Source organism: Hyla sarda, chromosome 4 (genome assembly GCF_029499605.1).
Source record: "Hyla sarda isolate aHylSar1 chromosome 4, aHylSar1.hap1, whole genome shotgun sequence".
NCBI lineage: Eukaryota > Metazoa > Chordata > Amphibia > Anura > Hylidae > Hyla > Hyla sarda.
This window is the reverse complement of record NC_079192.1, coordinates 120,313,208-120,334,649: the sequence shown is the minus strand read 5'-3', so window position 1 is coordinate 120,334,649 and position 21,442 is coordinate 120,313,208. Positions and strand designations below refer to the sequence as shown.

Here is a 21,442-nt window from a genome sequence, read left to right as displayed (position 1 = left end):
TTTTTATATTTTTCATTTATTTATTTTCATATTTATTTTATTTTTCTTTATTTGATTTCCATCATCCATCATTTCATTCTCTATCACCTCATACACATATTTAGTTACATTAGTTCTATTTTATCTCATTTTATTAACTTATTATCTGTATTTTCATTTGTCCTTATCACCATATCTAAAAAAAAATTATATATTCTCCATTTAATAAGACTTCTTGTGATATATGTACAGTTGTTTTATATGCAAGAGGTTTCCTGTGATAAATATATATTTTTTGAGATATCCTACCAGGTTTTATGTCCCTCCTGAATCCGTCCCTTGCTTTATTCCAAACCTAGTGAAACCACAGCTGCAGATTTCCAGATCATATATAAACTCACTAAGATTTTACTTTTATTATGCTATAGACCACTGAGGAAAGTTTTTTTTAACGGCTCATGTTCAGACACACCCCCTGAAACGTGTTTGGTGTTTTAAATCCATGCTTCGACCGACTATTTGTGGTTTTAAACCCTGGAGAGTTTTCATTTTATTTTCATTTTGTTTTAGTTCAATTTTTGCAAGAAAAGTCCACTGGTGAGTGGGAAACCACTATCAGCAGTTTTAAAACAGCATACCATTGTCTCATTGGACTTATTGCTGTTTTTCTGGATATTCCGTATTATTGGACTTGTCCCTCAATACAAATCCACAAGTGGCTAAACAGTACGATTTTACTGTTGAACTTATTCTACATCAGAGATTCAGAGTTCAAACATTGTCATACTATTGGACTTTCCAGACTATTGAGAGCTACCGGACTATTGGCTGTGCTGGATCACAACATCTTACCTGTGCCGAGATATTCATCAGTAACACCTGATTGCCTATGTCATTTTGACGTGGATTTCTATATGGAGCCTATGCAAGTTCAAACATCTACTTGATCAGCTAACTGGAAGTCAAATCACGTGACTACCCACGATCCACGTCACACGCTGGGAGCTCACGGTAGCGGATGGATGCACAAATGATCACCGCTTCCTGGTAGAGCAAAAGACAACTTCTCCGGGACTTCTCGTGGAGTGGCACATAGTACCTGTGACATCTATTTTCCAGGAACTGTTACACCCGCATATTGCCTATAGCCGAATTACCGGGCTCATAATACTCTGTCATTAACACCTATGCACAGAATTCTGCTCGCCAAAAAGTATTTTCTTCTCTGCATTGAGATATATGTTTTGGTACAATTCATAGGATACATTAAACAAACTTTTGTTACTTTTGTTGCAATACTTTTTGTATCAGGACTCGTGCTACATTCAACAGCATGACTTTTGTGTTTAGATATTATTCTTTACAGGATTGAAAAAACGAAAAACTATTTCCTTGCCACATTCACTATTTTGTTCACTGCCATATTTTTGCTCCAGGTTTATTTTATTTGTCTTGATATTTGTTACACAACCGTAGGGCCATGCGGCTGTTTTATTTGTTATCTAATAATACATTTTAAAAATACGATATCTGGAAATCTGTTCTCCTTTTCCAATTTTGAACCATTCATTCAACTTATATCCTATTTTTAAGGTTAGGTAGCTGAGGACTGAGTACTCCTATTTTTTCATATATTTATACGTGCAGGACATTCATATATTTTATATGGTATATCACTACAGGTATAAGACTGTTTACCTATCCCCTTATGGACCCAGCCCATTTTCACCTTAAGGACCTGGCCATTTTTTGCACATTTGACCACTGTCAATTAAGCATTAATAACTCTGGGATGCTTTTACTTTTCATTCTGATTCCAAGAATGTTTTTTCGTGACATATTCTGCTTCATGTTAATTGTTAATTTTTGTCAATACTTGCATCATTTCTTGGTGAAAAATTCAAAAATTTGATGAAAAAATTGAAAATGTAGCATTTTTCAAATTTTGAAGCTCTCTGCTTGTAAGGAAAACAGACATTTCAAATAAATTATATATTGATTCACAAATACAATATGTCTACTTTATATTTTCATCATAAAGTTGACATGTTTTTACTTTTGGAGAACATCAGAAGGCTTCAAAGTTCAGCAGAAATTTTCCAATTTTTCACAAAGTTTTCAAATTCTGAATTTTTCAGGGACCAGTTCAGTTTTGAAGTGGATTTGAAGGGCCTTTATATTAAAAATACCCCACAAATGACCCCATTATAACAACTGCACCCCTCAAGGTATCCAAAATGACATTTAGTAATTGTGCTAACCCTTTAGGTGTTTCACAGGAATAGCAGCAAAGTGAAGGAGAAAATTCAAAATCTTGATTTTTTACACTCGCATGTTCTTGTAGACCCAGTTTTTACATTTTTACAAGGGGTAATAGGAGATAAAGCCCCCAAAAATGTGTAACCCAATTTCTCTCGAGTAAGTAAATACCTCATATGTGTATGTCAAGTGTTCGGCGGGCGCAGTAGAGGGCTCAGAAGGGAAAGAGCAACAATGAGATTTTGGAGAGTGAATTTAGCTGAAATGGTTTTTGGGGGGCATGTCAGATTTAGGAAGCCCCTATGGTGCCAGAACAGTAGAAAACCCCCACAAGGCATGTAACAAGGGATCCAGTGAGCCTTTACACCTCACAGGTTTTTGACGACTTTTCGTTAAAGTCAGATGTGTAAATGAAAAATTTTTTTTTCACTAAAGTGCATTTTTTGCCCCAAATTTACAATTTTTACAAAGGGTAATGGGAGAAAATGCCCCAATGGGAGAAAATTTGTAACCCTATCTCTTCTGAGTATGGAAATACCCCATGTTAGGACATAAAATGCTCTGTTGGCGAACTACATTGCTCAGAAGAGAAGGAGTCACATTTGGCTTTTGGAAAGCAAATTTTGCTGAAATGGTTTTTGGGGGGCATGTCGCATTTAGGAAGGCACTGTGGTGCCAGAACAGCAAAAAAAAAACACATGGCATACTATTTTGAAAACTACACCCCTTAAGGAATGTAACAAGGGGTACAGTGAGCTTCAAAAACTCACAGGTGTTTGACAACTTTTTGTTAAAGTTGGATGTGTAAATGAAAAAAACATTTTTTTTTACTAAAATGCAGTTTTTTCCCTAAATTTAACATTTTTACAAGGGGTAATAGGAGAAAATGACCCCCAAAATTTGTAACCCCATTTCTTCTGAGTATGGAAATACCCCATGTGGGGACGTCAAGTGCTCTGCTGGCGCACTACAATGCTCAGAAGAGAAGGAGCATCATTGAGCTTTTGGAAAGAGAATTTGTTTGGAATTGAAGTCAGGGGACATGTGCGTTTACAAAGCCCCCCGTGGTGCCAGAAAAGTGGACTCCCCACATGTGACCCCATTGTGGAAACTACACCCCTCACAGAAAATAATAAGGGGTGCAGTGAGTATTTACACCCCACTGGCATTTGACAGATCTTTGGAACAGTGGGCTGTTAAAATGAAAAATTTAATTTTTCATTTTCACGGACCACTGTTACAAAAATCTGTCAGACACCTGTGTGGTGTAAATGCTCACTGCACCCCTTATTACATTACATGAGGGGTGTAGTTTCAAAAAATGGGGTCACATGTGGGGGGTCCAATGTTCTGGCACTATGGGGGCTTTGTAAACACACGTGGCCTTCAATTCTGGACAAATTTTCTCTTTAAAAGCCCAATGTTGCTCCTTCTCTTCTGAGCATTGTAGTTCGCCCGCAGAGCACTTTACATCCACATATGGGGTACTTTCTTACTCATAAGAAATAGGGTTACAAATTATGGGGGGCTTTTTTCCTATTTTCCCTAGTGAAAATGAAAAATTTAGGTTAACACCAGCATTTTAGTGAAAAAAATGTTTTTTCTTTTCATTTTCCCATCCAAATTTAATGAAAATTCTTAAAACACCTGTGGGATGTTAAGGCTCACTATACCCCTGTTTACATTCCGTGAGGGGTGTAGTTTCCAAAATGGGGTCACATGTGGGTATTTATTTATTTGCGTTTATGTCCGAACCGCTGTGAAATCAGCCACCCCTGTGCAAATCACCAATTTAAGCCTCAAATGTACATAGTGCGCTCTCACTCCTGAGCCTTTTTATGCGCCTGCAGAGCATTTTACACCCACATATGGGGTATTCCCGTAATCAGAAGAAATTGCGTTACAAATTTTGGGGGTCTTTTTTTGCTTTTACCGCTTGTGAAAATGAAAAGTATTGGGCAACACCAGCATGTTAGTGTAAAAATTAAAAAAAATTTACTCTAACAGGCTGGCGTAACCTCCAACTTTTCCTTTTCATAAGGAGTAAATGGAGAAAAAGCCCCCCAAAATGTGTAGTGCAATTTTTCCCGAGTACGGAAATACCCCATATGGGGCCCTAAACTGTTTCCTTGAAATACGACAGGGCTCCGAAGTGAAAGAGCGCCATGCACATTTGAGGACTACATTAGGGATTGCATAGGGTTGGACATAGGGGTGTTCTATGCCAGTGATTCCCATACAGGGTGCCTCCAGCTGTTGCTAAACTCCCAGCATGTCTTGACAGTCAGTGGCTGTCCGGAAATGCTGGGAGTTGTTGTTTTGCAACAGCTGGAAGCTCCGTTTTGGAAACACTGGCGTACAAAACTTTTTTCATTTTTTTTGGGAGGGACAGTGTAAGGGGGTGTATATGTAATGTTTTACCCTTTATTATGTGTTAGTGTAGTGTAGTGTTTTTAGGATACATTCGCACTGGCGGGTTTACGGTGAGTTTCCCGCTAGGAGTTTGCGCTGCGGTGAAAAATTTGCTGCAGCCCAAACTTGAAGCAGAAAACTCACTGTAAACTCGCCTGTGTGAATGTACCCTGTACATTCACATGGGGGGGGGGAAACCTCCAGCTGTTTCAAAACTACAACTCACTGCATGTACTGACAGACCGTGCATGCTGGGAGTTGTATTTTTGCAACAGCTGGAGGCACACTGGTTGGAAAACCTTCAGTTAAGTTGTGTTACCTAACTCAGTATTTTCCAACCAGTGTGCCTCCAGCTGTTGCAAAACATCAACTCCCAGCATGTACTGATCGCTGAAGGGCATGCTGGGAGATGTAGTTATGCAACAGCTGGGGTAACGCAACTACAACTCCCAGCATGCCGAGACAGCTGTCTGGGCATGCTGGGAGTTGTAGTTTTGCAACATCTGGAGGGCTACAGTTTAGAGACCACTGTATAGTGGTCTCAGACTGTAGCCCTCCAGATGTTGCTAGGCAACTCACCGGCTTCCGTAGTATCCAGGGAGCTGCATCGCCGCCGCCGATGGGTAAGTGGACTTCGGCGACGGTCCCTGTCAGTTTCCCCGTTCTGCCCCGCCTATTGTGGGTGGGCACAACGGGGAAACCGAAAGTTAACCCCCCCGCCCCCAATCTGCTATTGGTCGTCACTTCTTGAAGACCAATAGCAGGGATAGGAGGGGTAGCACTCCTGCCACCTCACTTCTATCCCTTCAGGGGGATCGTGGGTGTCTTGGACAACCGCGATCCCCCTTATTTTCCAGGTCACCATAGACCCGTATGACTCGGAATGGGCGCAAATCGCCGGTGTGAAATTACCGTCGATTTGCGGCGATTGCCGACATGGGGGGGTCTGATGACTCCCCTGGGCATTTGCCTGAGGTGTCTGCTGATAGATTTCAGCAGTCCCCCCAGTCTGGTCCCCGCCGGGTGCGCAGCGGGGACCAAAATTCCCACAGGCGTACAGGTACGCCCTGGTTCCTTAAGTACCAGGGAGCAAAGGCGTACGCCCTGGGTCCCTATGTGGCTATTATAGGGATATTTTCTTGATATACTATTGCCTGTGCATATGTATCATTGTATATTAACTTCTGTGGCAAAACTTGGAATATAGGAATGGATATAACACACCTACCAGACTATTTGATAGCCTCATTATTACTCATTTTGGTATTTTTTAGAGGATCATAATAAAAGTTACATTTTAAAGGGGTATTGTGTTGCACTCTTAATTACACGTTAAGTGCCAGCTTTTTAAGGATCTATGATGCCTTCAGTTCTGTTACGCCGAGCGCTCCGGGTCCCCGCTCCTCCCCGGAGCGCTCGCAGCATCCTCTCATTCGCAGCGCCCCGGTCAGACCTGCTGACCGGGTGCGCTGCAATATCACTCTCAGCCGGGATGCGATTCGCGATGCGGGAGGCGCCCGCTCGCGATGCGCATCCCGGCTCCCGTACCTGACCCGTTCCCCGTCTGTCTTGTCCCGGCGCGCGCGGCCCCGCTCCTTAGGGCGCGCGCGCGCCGGGTCTCTGCAATTTAAAGGGCCACTGCATCACTGATTGGCGCAGCAGGCTTAATCAGTATGTTCACCTGTGCACTCCCTACTTATACCTCACTTCCCCTGCACTCCCTCGCCGGATCTTGTTGCCATTGTGCCAGTGAAAGCGTTCCCTTGTGTGTTCCTAGCCTGTGTTCCAGACCTCCTGCCGTTGCCCCTGACTACGATCCTTGCTGCCTGCCCTGACCTTCTGCTACGTCCGACCTTGCTCTTGTCTACTCCCTTGTACCGCGCTTATCTTCAGCAGTCAGAGAGGTTGAGCCGTTGCTGGTGGATACGACCTGGTTGCTACCGCCGCTGCAAGACCATCCCGCTTTGCGGCGGGCTCTGGTGAATACCAGTAGCAACTTAGAACCGGTCCACCAACACGGTCCATGCCAATCCCTCTCTGGCACAGAGGATCCACCTCCAGCCAGCCGAATCGTGACAAGTTCAGTCATTAGATCCGGTAAGGCTAGGACTTTTATCAATAATATGGATTGTAATAGCTTTCAAGAAATGATTGTAAAATAATTTCACTGAAAAATGATAAATCTGCAGCAGCAAATCTGTACAATATGTACAAGTTTTTTTAATGCTTTATTGCACAATTGTGGTTGCAGATTTTAGTGTGTAAAATGTTAATGTAAATAAGAAACATTAATGCAGTGTCCTACTACATGGTCCTGTGGAATAAGAGTATTGGTTGTCAGCCTCAGTGCCTGGGACTGTTTGGGGTACAGTTACTCCAAGTTGAGGGATTTTAAGAGAGCTGAAGATTCTGATACAAAGACAAGAGACTTGCCTAGAAGTTGTACAGGAAATCCTATTGCACATCTAAGAACTTTCTAGGCTGGGTCTAGAGACTTTGTGACTGCCACCACAGAATATTACCCCAGGACGTGCACCCTACAGTGGAAATTTCAGCTCAACTTGAGTGAGCACTTTTCTTTAACACAAACCATTGGGGATCAAACAGTGTGTGCACAGTATGAACATAAATCAAGGTTTAATGCATTTACCTTAAAAGGTTAGATGGGAGCACAGACTGCTTCAGGGACCCACACATACACATCCCAAGTTTCTTTCCCCGTTTCAGCTATTGCATTTCACTCATCTTTGTGCCATCAAGGGCACTCCACTATTCCTGCAACTAAACGCTACACAGAGTGTTTCCTGGGCAACATTATACCAACAACTATTGTGCACCCCCTTGTCACTGCATCTTCCCATGGATTGTGGGAGAATCTTGTGGAGGCCTTTGTGCCAACCTGAATGAGACAAATGGTGGCAATACTATACCCAGCTATTCCACAGGTTCAATCCTTTGCAAAACTTTCTCTGGGCCGCTGCATAAATGTATTTAAAATCTGAAATGTTGCTGTGGATTCACTGTATTTAAGAAAAATCTGCAACAATGCTGATTTGTTGAAGTAAAGGGGAAATGTCCACCGTAAATACATAATATAAATTGCCATTCAAAGTCCCCACCACAGGTCATTTGCCATGTGGATTCCAGAGTACATGCATTGTGTGTGAAAGCTCTGATAATTTGGCTCACATAAAGGGGGCGTAAGCACTAAAAGTGGCTAGGGTAGCATGAACACTAAATTTGGCCCAGTGAGCCCCAGTATTATCCTGCTATAGCACTTTAGACTGGAAAATAAATAGAATGGATTCTCAACATGATTGATGAGTATAGGTGTAAGTCTTCTGGTATATCTGGATATCAGTAATTCTGTATATTTATTAGACTGTAAATACAAGATACAGTAATTAGGAAGCCTAAGCGTCTAACCAAATTAAACAAACTATTTAATATGGCCAAGGGATATGTAACAGCAGCCCTTTCTTTCTGTATACATATATACATACACACATTCTTTTAACATGTCTTGCATTGTTTTAGAGATGACAGACAATTACACCAAGAGTGACATCTACAGGCTGAAACAAGGAACATCTCAACATAAAGGAGACAAAAGGTGAACTACAAACTATCAACCTGCTTCCCTTTTTATAGAGCCACTTACTCCTTCAAAATTAAAACGTTAACTACCGGTATATTTCTAAATGTCTGTTTACTGGTTTTATTCTGCGTTTTTTCTATAACATGGACAGATACAGATGTGTGCAGCCTAACCATTCTGCAAATTTCTATACAAGGAATACATTATCTGACATGCTAGCATAACCCAAAAAGACAATTTGTATCACAGCTACTGGATGGCCACAAATAGACACATTCAGCAGAAACATCTCTCAACAGATCTTAAAGCTGGAAATCATGCATTGGTGAAGGAACGGTAAGGACACATCTGTAAATGCCCATTTCTCTGATCTGTAAGGGGCTGCATACTTGCAGGTCCTGGTTGATTTATTGCAAATCATTAAAGTGTAAGCAGTGTTTGACTGGGTTTACATATTTAAATGCAAGTGGTGATAACAAACTTTTTTTTTAAATATATATTAATACAAAAAATGTCCAGTACCCTTACTCTGCTTTTCTGAGATCTTTCTTCCTACCCCCTGTGTCCCACACTGGTCACTCAGAAACATTGCTGCTGCCTAACCTTCTACTGTCTAATCCCAGAGCTGAATTCACAGCAACATTGCTTAGTACTGCTGTAAAATGTCCTCTGTGCTGCTGCTTCATAGGGTGTGAAAGATCCTCTTTAAGTATGTTCATAGGAGACATCATATCAGCTATCTCCACCCACTAGCTCAGGTTTAGAAGTATACACTACTAAAATTTATTGTGCATAAAGTATTTTATTATGCAGATGTATATGATACATTTAACTTATATTCATTCTGACACTGTTACCTCAAATGTCTAACATTTTTTTCCATTTTTATAAGTATCTCCATTACTAAGTAGACAGAAAAACAAAATAAATACCAGCTTTTCTGGAAGATCCATCAAGGCTGGAAGTTTATATGTAGATCGGGGGTAATCAATGACATTTTCACACCCCAGTGAAGAATATGAATGCTTTATTTCTGCTTTAATGCGTATCACATAAATATAACCTTGGGGACAAAAAATTCAATACAGAATATATGTAAGAACCTTACTGAAGTGAAGCAATGACAAGTAAGGCTCCGGTAGAAGCTCCGTTCACTGATTCCTTTAAAATGATGGGACTGTAGCAAATAAAAAAAATCCCGCATATCAGGGTTATTTCTCTACAAAAATAATGAAAAATAACAGACATCTAAAGTATTACCGATGGACAAAGTAAGGGGACCTATCGAGTTCAGTTGATGTCCAGTTTTATAGCCTCTGTCCCAGCCCCATTATCGGAGCTCTACAACACTGGTGTGAACATAGCCTAACAAGGTAAAGTTTTCTCCCAATGTGCAGTAATGCCTCCTGGGTATTTCTATACTTTCCAGGACATTGTATTGATTATTATTGGCACATAGGAAAGAAAAGAGGAACTACTCAAAATCTTCAACCTGACAGCAGAATATTCTGACTGCGGCATTTGATATTCTATGTTCTCTTTAAGATACTTCAGTTGAGACAAATTTGGATTGCCTTAGTATCATATAAACACAACCTAAACTGGTTATATGACATAAAACATACACCTATCATTCATGAAAACACATACAACGTGTGTCTACGCACCTCCACACTGCATTTTATTCACTTTCCCTAGCGTACTTCATCTTCTCATTTGAAAGACTAGCAGCAGCAGAAGTAGAATGTTCATGTTATCATGTGTCAGAAATGCTTGACAAGTGTAGCTTGACATTTCTCCTCTTTGTAACAATCTGTCTGCACAAGGCACTTTCCTGTAGACATCCGTTTTGGGAGCTGCCTGTTACACAGCCCTGTTACTTTGAAAAGATTATGTAGGATATGGCTCTAGTGTTAACGGCTAATGACAAAGGACTTTTAATCCCCAATGTCCAATAGATCAGTTGCTAATCCAGCAAGCCATGAACAGTGTTGATCTGTTTAACCACCCACTATTGTATTTGATGGTTAAATGGCCAAATAAATGACCCCTGGGTCGCATGGGATACATCCACCATTTAACCTCTGCGACCTTCCATCGATCTGTACTCAAGAATCAGATGTAGAAAATCCATCAGCTCTCTATGGGGTTGTGTTACATGTTAGCTGATTATATTCTCTCCCTGTCAGTTAATGTTCTTTAGGAGGCTTTATATTTATAGTGTTGATAGGTTGTTTTTATTTTTTCTGATACATGTTTTAGGTGTAGTGCTCACACAATAGGGCATACTTACAATTCTTTATTTTAAAGAAAAAATTTAAATTGGAAAATACAACTTAAGCATATATATATATTTAGTGATGCACTGTGCAAAACTACAAACTGTGCAGCGATTAAATAGGTTTCCCAGTTTCATGTAGCTAAAGCTTATGCAACTTTCTTGTATGCTGCTTTTGAGTTTCTCATTTTTTTCAGGTTGCCGTTTTCTTAGAGACTGAATAAGTTCTTGTTTACATTCAGATGCTGAAGATTCTTTCTATGTGCACACAACAGGTTTTTTCATCTGGGCTGCGGGATGTCAGTGCCTGTCAGTACTCACATCATAGGCTGCACACTGCATCAGATTGGTCTGCATGGCTGTCATCTAAAGATGACGCACAAGAAAACCTGCAAACAGTTTGTTGAAGACAAGAAGACTAAAGACATGGATTACTGGAACCATATCCTGTAGTCCAATGAGACCAAGGTAAACATATTTGGTTCAGGTGGTGTCAAGTGTGTGTGGTGGCAACCAGGTAGGAAGTACAAAAACAAGAGTGTCTTTCCTAGTGGTGAGAGCAGGGACGTGCACACATAGGGGTAAAAGGGGGCTGAAGCCCCTGCCCTTTTCCTCACCTGCCCTTATAGTGCCCTCACAAAAGGAGGTGCAGACTCAGGGTGACAGGTGCAGTAAAAAAGATCCGTTGCTGGGGAGATTTGTATGTGGTTTAATGGAGGGTGCGGTGCCCTCCCTGCAGGAAGGGGGCGCCACTCACCCTGTCATTATCAGCTATTTCTCTGCTCCTCTCCACACGGAGGAGACAGGAGCAGAGGAGGCAGAGAGAAGCCCCGCCCACAGTCTGCCCGGCCACAAACTCCAGCCTGTGCAGAGGGGGATGGAGCCCTTACTTACTGTAAGTAACTGAAAATATGAGTGAGTGATATTGTGTGTGTGTATCTTTATGTATGTGCCTGTGCAGAGAGGGATGGCTGGGGCCTTACTGTAAGTGACTGTGAGTGTGTATATATGAGTGATTGTATGTCAGTGTGTCTGTATGATGTGTATATATGTGTGTGTATCTCTATGTATGTGCATATATATATAGATTTGTGAGCAAGTGAATCTATGTATATCTGTGTGTGTGTATATATGTGAGCAAGTGAATCTATGTATATCTGTGTGTGTGTATATGTGAGCAAGTGAATCTATGTATATGTGAGTGATTGTATGTCAGTGTGTCTGTATGATGTGTATATGTGTGTTTGTGTATCTCTATGTATGTGCCTATATATGTGAGCAAGTGAATCTATGTATATGTGAGCAAGTGAATCTATGTATATGTGAGCAAGTGAATCTATGTGCGTGTGTATATAATGTGAGCAAGTGAATCTATGTATATGTGTGTGTATATATCTGTGAGTGAATATATGAGTGTACCTGTATGTATGATGTGCCTGTTGGTTATATCTTTTAATATATATTCCATGTTGTATGTAAGTGTCTCTTAGTATGTGTGTATATTACCTATGTACTGCATGTGTCTTTATGTTATGTGCTTGTATGTATTGTATGAAGCACATTATTAGGGAATTAATAGATGAATGTAAACACAGTATATAGGGAATTTATGGAAGCATAGTATATATTTTATATATATTGGAACATTATATTTTTATGTATGCTGACACTGAGTATAGATCCTTAATGGTGGCACAGTATAGATAAATAATAGTGGCACAGTATATAGTTCATTAATGGTGGCACAGTATATAGGGAATTAATAGATGAATGGTGGCACAGTATATAGTTAAATAATAGTGGCACAGTATATAGTTAAATAATAGTGGCCCAGTATATAGTTAATTAATGGTGGCACAGTATATAGGGAATTAATAGATGAATGATGGCATGGTATAGTTAAATAATAGTGGCACAGGATATAGGGAATTATTAGATGAATGGTTGCACAGTATATAGTGAATTAATAGATGAATGGTGGCACAGTATATAGTTCATTAACCCCTTAAGGACTCAGCGTTTTTCAATTTTTGCACTTTCGGTTTTTCCTCCTTACCTTTGAAAAATCATAACTCTTTCAATTTTGCACCTAAAAATCCATATGATGGCTTATTTTTTGCACCACCAATTCTACTTTGTAATTACATCAGTCATTTTACCCAAAAATCTATGACGAAACAGAAAAAAAAATCATTTTGAGACAAAATTGAAAAAAACATTTTGTAATTTTTGGGGCTTTCGTTTCTACACAGTAAATTTTTTGGTAAAAATGACACCTTATCTTTATTCTGTAGGTCCATACCATTAAAATGATACCCTACTTATATAGGTTTGATTTTGTCGTACTTCTGGAAAAAATCATAACTACATGCAGGAAAATGTATACGTTTAAAATTGTCCACTTCTGACCCCTATCACTTTTTTATTTTTCTGCGTATGGGGCGGTATGAGGGCTCATTTTTTGCACCATGATCTGAAGTTTTTATTGGTACCATCTTTGCATTGATAGGACTTATTGATCGCTTTTTATTCATTTTTTCTTGATATAAGAAGTGACCAAAAATGCACTGTTTTGGACTTTGGAATTTTTTTTGCGCGCACGCCATTGACCGTGCGGTTTAATTAACGATATATATTTATAATTTGGACATTTCCGCGGCGATACCACATATGTTTATTTTTATTTACAGTTTTTTTTTTTTAAAGTATATGTTTTATTCCACATTTTCAAACTCTACAAAAGTACAAACATGGTATGAATGGTAAACTGAATCACAGTAACAAAGTGTTTGCACACAAACAGTAACAGTAACAGTAAGAACACATAAGTACACCCCGATCTCCATTATAGGGTTAGGTCAGTAAAGACATTAACCTTTCATGGAACCCAGGTAAGCCCGAGGGCATCAATAAGTCTAATCATTAGATGGGGGAAGCTCATAAGAAAGACACCCTAGGGCATTATGGCTTGACCATGAAGAAGACAGAGAGTTGGGGGAGTCAATGTCATATCTAAAGAGCACATTCGTTGGTGTCAGAGGTGTAAGAGAAAATGGGGAAGTAGGTTTGAAATGGGAGTAGGGTAGTCAGAGGGGGAGGAAGGGAAGGGGAGGGGGAGGAGCAGTAGGACTGTTTTTTTTTATGGGAAAAGGGGGGTGATTCAAACTTTTAATAGGGAAGGGTTAAATGATCTTTATTCACTTTTTTTTCTCCACTTTTTTTTTTTTTGCAGTGTTATAGCTCCCATAGGGACCTATAACACTGCACACACTGATCTTTCACATTGATCACTGGTTTCTCATAGGAAACCAGTGATCGATGATTCTGCCGCTTGACTGCTTATGCCTGGATCTCAGGCACTGAGCAGTCATTCGGCGATCGGAGAGCGAGGAGGCAGGTAGGGATCCTCCAGCTGTCCTGTAAGCTGTTCGGGATGCCGTGATTTCACTGTGGCTATCCCGAACAGCTCCCTGAGCTAACCGGCATGCTTTCACTTTCACTTTAGACTTCAACTTTGAACGCCGCGTCTAAAGGGTTAATAGCACGCGGCAGCGCGATCAATGCCGCGTGCTATTAGCCACGGGTCCCGGCCGTTGTTAGAGGCCGGGCCCGAAACGCTGTGGTCCCGCGTTATAGATCGGGAGCGGACTCATGACGTACCGGTACGTCATGAGTCCGTAAGGGGTTAAGGTTACAGTGCAGGAGAACAGGAGAAAGATAATGTTATACTTACTAAATGTGGACCAGCCGTTTTCTAGGTATTGCCCCACATTTCTAGTATGCAAAGTCAGTCTTGTGTGCAATGGAGGTGGAGCTTCCCTGCCTCCATCCTGTATGCTGTGCTATGCCTGGCCGTCTTTGTATAATTCTTTTTTTTGCCAACTTGTATATTGTAGCATGTAAGCATATATTAGTGTGGTGTCTATCTCTTCAGTGTAAGAACCAGAGCTGTGTGGAGATTCCTGCATAAGGTGGGTGCTGGGTGATGGGTGCTGGGTGAATGGTGCTGGGTGATTGGTGATGGGTTCTGTCATATAGAGCTCAGACCGGGGCATATAGGGGAGATTTATTAAAACCTTTGCAGAGGAAAAGCCTTCTGCAAAATGACAGCAGCGATCTGATTGGTTGCTATGGACAACTGCACCGCTCTTTCTCTGCAAAGGTTTTGATAAATCTCCTCTATAATACAGTATATTATAGGGCAGCTGTCACATGTTTTCTGTAAATAAGACTGACAGCCAGCACAGCTAAAGTTGTATATACACATGGCAGACCTCAGAGAAACTGTTCTTGACTTTATTTTACAAAAACACCAACTTTTATGGGGGATTGCAATGTCGAGGAGGCCTGGCGGGAGGTCCACTGTGTCCCTGGTCTGCAGCACATTAAGTCTGGCAGAAGTTTTTTAAATGATGAGAAGTGCCCTCTTTTTTTACTTGAGCTCCTGCCCTCCAAAATGTCTGTGCACATCCCTGGGTGAGAGTATCATGATCTGGAGATGTATGAGCGCTGCTGGCACTAAAGAGCTATGGTTCATTGAGGGAACCATGAATGCCAATGTGTACTATGACTTACTAAAGCAGAACACGATCCCTTCCCTTCAGAGACTGGGCTGCGGGACAGTATTCCAACATGATAACTACCCCAAACACACCTTCAAGATAACCACTGCCTTGCTAAGGAAGCTGAGGGTAAAGATGATGGACTCGCCAAGACCTTAACCCTATTGAGCATCTGTGGGGCATCCTCAAATGGAAGGTAGGGGAACGCAAGGTTTTTAACTTTCAATAGCTCCGAGGTGTTGTCATGCAAGAGTGTCAGAGGACTCCAGTGGCAACCTGTGAAATATCCTCCGAAATTCCATAATGTACACTGTACAGCAGAATCCCATTGACAGAAATAGGACTTTGCTGTCCTGGAATTTCTGAGCTGAATTTTGCTAGGAAATTCATGGTGTTCCATAATTAAAACCTGATCCAGAGTGCTCTGGACCTCAGAATGAGCCAAAGGTTCACTTTCCAACAAGACAACGACCCTAAACACACAGCCAAGACAGCACAGGAGTGTCTTAAGGCCAACTCCGTGAATTCTCTTTGACCCAGTCGAACATCTCTGCAGAGATTTGAAAATGTTTTTCACCAACAGTCCCCATACAACCTGACAGAGATTAAGAGAATCATCAGAGAGGAATGGCAGAAAATCCCCAAATCCAGGTGTGCAAACCTTATGTCGTTATACCCAAAGGGGTTTCAACTAAATACTGACTAAAGGGTCTAAATACTTACGTTTAGTCATACTATTTATTTAGAGTCTTAGTGGTACTATTTGTGTGAATAGTTAAATGAAATATGCAGCAATAACAACTTATAAGTGCCTGATCGCGGGGGGTCCGACCACTGGGACCCCCGCGATCTACTGCATGGGGTCCTGGCACTGGCACGGCTCTCCCGTGCAGGAGACGTGCCGGTCGTGGCGTCATGCTGCGGCCTGCATGCCTCCTGCACACTTTCCGATCGTGCCTCCCCGCTTCTCCCATAGAGCTGTATGGGAAAGGGGCATACCGTCAACCTCACTGAGGTCAACACTACGAGTGGTAATGCCGGGGCCCGTTTGGGAGAAGGCTTACCTCTTATCCTGTGCCGGCTGCTGTGCTGAGAATGATAAAGCCTGGCAGGACCAGGCTTAATCAACTGAGCGCAGAGCACACAGATCAGTGTGGTTCTATGAAACCCCATTGATCTGTATGAGGAATCTAATGATTCCTCCTAAAAGTCCCCTAAGGGGACTAAAAGTGAAAAAAAAAAAAGTTTAGCAAAAAGTTAAAAAAAACACTCATTTATCAAAATTGCGTATTTTTGGTCACTTTTTATATCATGAAAAAATGTATAAAAAGCGATCAAAAAGTCACATCAATACAAAAAAGGTACTGTAAAAAATTTCAGATCATGGCGCAGAAGTAATCTTGACAGATTAACAGGTACAAAATAGTACACTTCTTAGATGTAGTTATGTGGTATGCACTTATCAGGGCATAAAAATGTGCTGCAGTACGCTTAGAAAAGTATGTGAGTACAACACCAGCCGGTGAGTACTTTTGCCTGGCCTTTCACAGTATCTAGGTCCTTGACAGATTAACAGGTACAAAATAGTACACTACTTTGATGTAGGTATGTGGTATGCACATTTGAGGGCACAAAAGTGCGCTACAGTACGTTTAACCCCTTAAGGACCCAGCCATTTTACACCTTAGGACCCGGCCATTTTTTTCACATCTGACCACTGTCACTTTAAACATTAATAACTCTGGAATGCTTTTACTTATCATTCTGATTCTGAGACTGTTTTTTCATGACATATTCTACTTTAACATAGTGGTAAAATTTTGTGGTATCTTGCATCCTTTCTTGGTGAAAAATCCCCAAATTTGATGAAAAATTTGAAAATTTAGCATTTTTCTAACTTTGAAGCTCTCTGCTTGTACGGAAAATGGATATTCCAAATATTTTTTTTTATTCACATATACAATATGTCTACTTTATGTCTGCATCATAAAATTGACGAGTTTTTACTTTTGGAAGACACCAGAGGGCTTCAAAGTTCAGCAGCAATTTTCCAATTTTTCACAAAATTTCCAAACTCACAATTTTTCAGGGACCAGTTCAGGTTTGAAGTGGATTTGAAGGGTCTTCATCTTAGAAATACCCACAAATGACCCTATTATAAAAACGGCACCCCCCAAAGTATTCAAAATGACATTCAGTCAGCATTTTAACCCTTTAGGTGTTTCACAGGAATAGAAGCAAAGTGAAGGAGAAAATTCACAATCTCCATTTTTTACACTCGCATGTTCTTGTAGACCCAATTTTTGCATTTTTACAAGGGGTAAAAGGAGAAAATGTATACTTATATTTGTAGCCCAATTTCTCTCGAGTAAGCACATACCTCATATGTCTATGTAAAAAGTTCGGCGGGCGCAGTAGAGGGCTCAGAAGCAAAGGAGCGACAAGGGGATTTTGGAGAGTTAGTTTTTCTGAAATGGTTTTTGGGGGGCATGTTGCATTTAGGAAGCCCCTATGGTGCCAGAACAGCAAAAAAAAAAAACACATGGCATACCATTTTGGAAACTAGACCCCTTGAGGAATGTAACAAGAAATAAAGTGAGCCTTAATACCCCACAGGGGTTTCACGACTGTTGCATACGTAAAAAAAAAAATTCACTAAAATGTGTGTTTCCCCCCCAAATTTCACATTTTTGCAAGGGTTAAATACCCCCCAAAATTTGTAACCCCATCTCTTCTGAGTATGGAGGTATCCCATATGTTGACCTGAAGTGCACTACGGGCGAACTACAATGCTCAGAAGAGAAGGAGTCATATTTGGCTTTTTGAGAGCAAATTTTGCTCCCCCTCAAAATAACCCCCACATGGCATACCATTTTGGAAACTAGACCCCTTGAGGAACGTAACAAGGCATAAAGTGAGCATTTACCCCCCACTGGTATCTGTCAGATCTTTGGAACAGTGAGCTGTACAAAATTTTTAATTTGCACAGCCCACTGTTCCATAGATCTGTCAGACACCAGTGGGGTGTAAATTCTCACTGCACCCCTCATTACATTCTGTGAGGGGTGTAGTTTCCAAAATGGGGTCACATGTGGGGTTTTGTTTTTTTTGCCTTTGTCAAAATCGATGTAACACTCAGCCACCCCTGTGCAAATCACCTCAAATGTACATGGCGCACTCTCCCTTCTGGGCCTTGTTGTGCGCCCCCAGAGCACTTTGCGCCCACATATGGTGTATCTCCGTAGACGGGAGAAATTGCATTACAAATTTTGGGGTGCTTTTTTCCCTTTTACCTCTTGTCAAAATGAAAAGTATAGGGCAACACCAGCATGTTAGTGTAAAAAATGTATCTTTTTACACTAAAATGCTGGTGTAGACCCCAACTTCACATTTTCATAAGGGGTGAAAGGAGAAAAAGACCCCCAAAATTTGTTAGGCAATTTCTCCCGAGTACGGCGATACCCCATATGTGACCCTAAACTGTTGCCTTGAAATACGACAGGGCTCCGAAGTGAGAGCGCCATGTGCATTTGAGGCCTGAATTAGGGATTTGCATAGGGGTGGACATAGGGGTATTCTACGCCAGTGATTCACAAACAGGGTGCCTCCAGCTGTTGCAAAACTCCCAGCATGCTTGGACAGTCAACGTCTGCCCGGCAATACTGGGAGTTGTTGTTTTGCAACAGCTGGAGGCTCCATTTTGGAAAGAGTGGCGTACCAGACGTTTTTCATTTCTATTCGGGAGGGGGGCTGTGTGGGGGTATGAGTATATGTAGTGTTTTCTACTTTTATTTTATTTTGTGTTCGTGTAGTGTAGTGTTGTGTTTTTAGGGTACAGTCACACGGGCGGGGGATTACAGAGAGTTTCCCGCTGCGAGTTTAAGCTGCCGCGCAAAATTTGCTGCATTGCAAACTTGCAGCCTGATACTCACTGTAAGCCCCCTGCCCATGTGAATGTACATTCACAGGGGGGGGGGACCTCCAGCTGTTGCAAAACTACAACTCTATAGAGCCAGATGTTGCTGAACTACAACTCCCAGCATGCTTGGAGTTGTAGTTTTGCAACATCTGGAGGACAACAGTTTGCAGACCACTAATACAGTGGTTTCCAATCTGTGCCCTTCCAGATGTTGCAAAACTACAACTCCCAGTATGCCAAAACTGTCCAGGCATGCTGGGAGTTGTAGTTCTGCAACATCTAAAGGGCCATATGTTACAGAACTACGACTCCCAGCATGCCTGGACAGTCAGGGCATGCTGAGGATGTGTAGTTTTGCAACATCTGGAAGGGCACAGTGGTCCCAAAACTGTGGACCTCCAGAAGTTGCAAAACTGCAACTCCCAGCATGCCCAGATGCCAAGGGCTGTCTGGGCATGCTGGGAGTTGTAGTATACAGGGTCCCAATACAGCAATGCATGTCGCTTTACGGCGACGTGCATTGCTGTAAATGGCCCGACCGCGGTTGAAGAGGAACTCGCCTGTCGCCTGTCTTCAGGGATGAAGTAAGTACCGGGGTCAGTCCCCAGCAGTCCCCCGTCCCCCGTAGAGTCCTCCGGTCTTCCTCCCATCCTCTCCGGACTTCCAGGGGCCGGGCAGGGCGGGAGGAAGTAACCGCCCCCCACCCTGCGATTGGTCGGTTAGCCACCTTGCTCCTATACTTCAGCATGGTCCTGGCTGTCTGTGACAACCGGCATCATGCAAAATTGCCGGTTGGTCGGGTCCCAGAGACCCGATCAGCCCGGTATCGCCGCAGATCAAATTGCAAGGGCAATTTCCCCCGCGATTTGCGGCGATTGCCGACATGGAGGCCTACATGGCCCCCCTCGCGGAAAACGCCAGGACGTACGGGGATGTCCTGGGTCCTTAAAGCCCAGGGTGCGGGGACATCCCCGTACATCCTGGGTCCTTAAGAGGTTAAAGAAGTAGTGGAGTAAAACACCAGCCGGTGATTACTTTTGCCTGGACTTTCACAGTATCTAGTCCCTTGACAGATTAACAGGTACAAAATAGTACACTACTTAGTTGTTTTTATGTGGTATGCACTTATGAGGGCAAAAAAATGCACTACAGTATGCTTTAAGAAGTATTTGAGTAACAACACCAGCCGGCGAGTACTTTTGCCTCACCTTTCAAAGTATCTAGGCCATTGACAGATTAAATGGTACAAAATACTACATTACTTAGATGTACGTATGTGGTATGCACTTATGAGGGCAGAAAAAAGCGAAACAGTATGCTTAAAGAAGTAGTGGAGTAAAACACCAGCCAGTGATAACTTTTGCCTTGACTTTCACAGTATCTAGGCCCTTGACAGATTAATAGGTACTTATGTGGTATGCACTTATGAGGGCCAAAAAATGAGCTACAGTACGCTTAAAGAAGTAGTGGAGTAAAACACCAGCCGGTGACTACTTTTGCCTGGCTTTTCACAGTATCTAGGCCCTTGACAGATTAACAGGTACAAAATAGTACACTACTAAGATGTACGTATGTGGTATGCTTTTATGAGGGCAGAAAAATGTCCTACAGTACGCTTAAAAAATGTATTTTTGTACAACACCAGCAGTACACAACAGTGCTGCAGCACACAGTCGCTGTGTACTAAACCCAAAATTGCACTCTCTCACAGACTATTAAGAATGGACTGCTGGGTGTGTATTATAACGTCTACCGACTAGTATAACTACAGACCATTTGTTGTGGAAAAAAGAGGGCAGGAAAATGCACTGCAGTAAAAAAAGTATTGGAGTAAAACACCATCCGGTGATTACTTTTGCCTGGCCTTTCACAGTATCTAGGCCCTAGACAGATTAAAAGGTACAAAATAGTACACTACTTAGATGTAGGCATGTGGTATGCACTTGTGAGGGCAGAAAAATGCGCTACAGTATGCTTAAAGAAGTAGTGGAGTAAAACACCAGCAAGTGAGTACTTTTGCCTGGCCTTTCACAGTATCTAGGCCCTTGACAGATTAAAAGGTACAAAATAGTACACCACTTAGATGTTCGTATGTGGTATGCACTTATGAGGGCAGAAAAATGCACTACAGTACGCTTAAAAAACATATTTTTGCACAATACCAGCAGTTCACAACAGTGCTGCAGCACTTAACATAAAATTGCACTCTCTCAAAGTCTATTAGGAATGGACTGCTGAATATTATACCATCTACAGACTAGTATAACCAGCAGACCATTTGGTGTGAAACAAAGGCACAGAGTGTGCTGAAAAATTATTCCTCCATCCTCTGCCAAGGTTTCTCAAGCTGAGCCAGCTTATTCAAATGTATGAGGCAACACACAGCTCACTGTCCCTCTCTGTAATACAGTGCTGTAGAAAGTGACTGGGAGGTT

General features: G+C 41.8%; 1 long non-coding RNA gene across 1 annotated transcript in view; it reads left to right on the top strand.

The window, feature by feature from the left end:
* Positions 1-8,466: 8,466 nt before the first annotated feature.
* LOC130368368 (uncharacterized) overlaps positions 8,467-21,442 on the top strand; it is a 36,866-nt gene continuing 23,890 nt past the window's right edge. Inside the window, exons 1-2 of the long non-coding RNA XR_008892432.1 lie at positions 8,467-8,584; positions 10,802-10,994. This is a non-coding gene — a long non-coding RNA (uncharacterized LOC130368368). The remainder of the gene's footprint in view (positions 8,585-10,801; positions 10,995-21,442) is intronic.